Source organism: Octodon degus, unplaced genomic scaffold (assembly GCF_000260255.1).
Source record: "Octodon degus isolate 3935 unplaced genomic scaffold, OctDeg1.0 scaffold00030, whole genome shotgun sequence".
NCBI classification, from domain to species: domain Eukaryota; kingdom Metazoa; phylum Chordata; class Mammalia; order Rodentia; family Octodontidae; genus Octodon; species Octodon degus.
Genome location: NW_004524606.1, coordinates 20,368,443 through 20,369,985, shown reverse-complemented (window position 1 = coordinate 20,369,985; position 1,543 = coordinate 20,368,443).

Genomic DNA, 1,543 nt, shown 5'->3' with positions numbered 1-1,543 from the left:
AAAAAAAATTGTGAAAAAATGGAAATGAAGATAAAAGTTAACCAAAAGATCCTATTAAGGAATAAAGGACATTTATAAATTAAATAAGGATGACAGAAAGAAATGAGAAATGAATGATAAAAGAAACACAAGCACAATAATAAATATTAAGGAAAATCAAATAGAAAAATTAAAGTAAAAGAAGCAAAAAGAGTGAAGAACAATTCCCTATACCTCAATAGACCACTAAAAAAAGAGGGAACAGAAAAAAATAGAGCTCCAAAACAGAAAAAAAATCCCTGTATTCTTTTATTGCAACAGTTTCCTTTTAGGACCTACATTTTGAGATCCCATCAAGTCACAATTTTCTCTACCTTGCCTTATGGCTTGTGAGTTTGTGAGCTCCAACCCTCAACACACATTCCAGAACCCCCTTTAACCGAGCTGTAATGGTGCATTGATTGTGTCAAATTGAGAAGCTGGGAAGCTTAACTAAATTCGCTCAGCAATTCTACACTGTAAGATGTCTCAGTACCTGGATAGTGTAAAAGTGAAATGAGGAAGAACAGATAGGCTTCTGTTCTTCAGAGGAGCTCCAATCTTTGCATTCAGCTTGGACATCATCTCCTAACTTAGTGCAGATTCTTCAGCTTCCACCTTGGATCCTTCAGTCTTCCAGCATAAACTGATTGGCCTTCTGTTGCAGACCCATTGACCTCCTGATACAAACTACAGAAAAATCCAGGCCTTGGACTGAATCCTTTGATCTCCAACACACAGACAACTTCTGCATGTTTCCTCATCCAACACTGTGGCTGACCATAAGCCAATGTTGCAAATTTTTCTACATTTTTATATCTTGTGTTGTATCTGTTTCTCTAGTAAAAAACTGACTGATACATCAGGTGATGACAAGGTCCAACCTGATGTGTCCTTCCTGACATTTTCTGGTTAGGAAAAGTAATCACATTTCAGATCATTGCTGTATGCAAGCAGCAAGGTAAAGGCTCAAGTAATTAGTGCTAGCAATTTTGGACCCATCCAAAATTGTACTGACCCATGCATCTCAGTACAAATCAAATTAGACTTGGCTTCTCACCATGGAGAGAAGGGGCCATATCCCTACAGCCATGAATTAAACTTTTCCAGGGCTCTCTTTCTAACCTAGCCCAAGCCATGGCTTTTCTCTTTTTTTTTCTTTTTTTTCCATAATTTTATTGATAAACAAATAGCAATGAGACAGTTTCAAATCAAATTGATAGGAGAGTTTCAATAATTAACACATTTCACACATTCTTCCTAGTGGTTAATTGCTGTACAAGATGTGGACATGATATCCTACCTAAAAACACCATTAGAACAAATCCCTCTATTCATTAAGAGAATGTAACTATATATCTATCCTAACCATTTTGAATACACAGATACAAAATGGACGTTCATCTGTATCCCCTTTTTTCGTTAAATTTCATTATTTGAATATTATAGGTGTGTAAACTCAGCAAAATATTCTAAAAGAGTCCAGTAGCCCATAATTGTATTGGGTCTTCCGCTCGACTGGCAA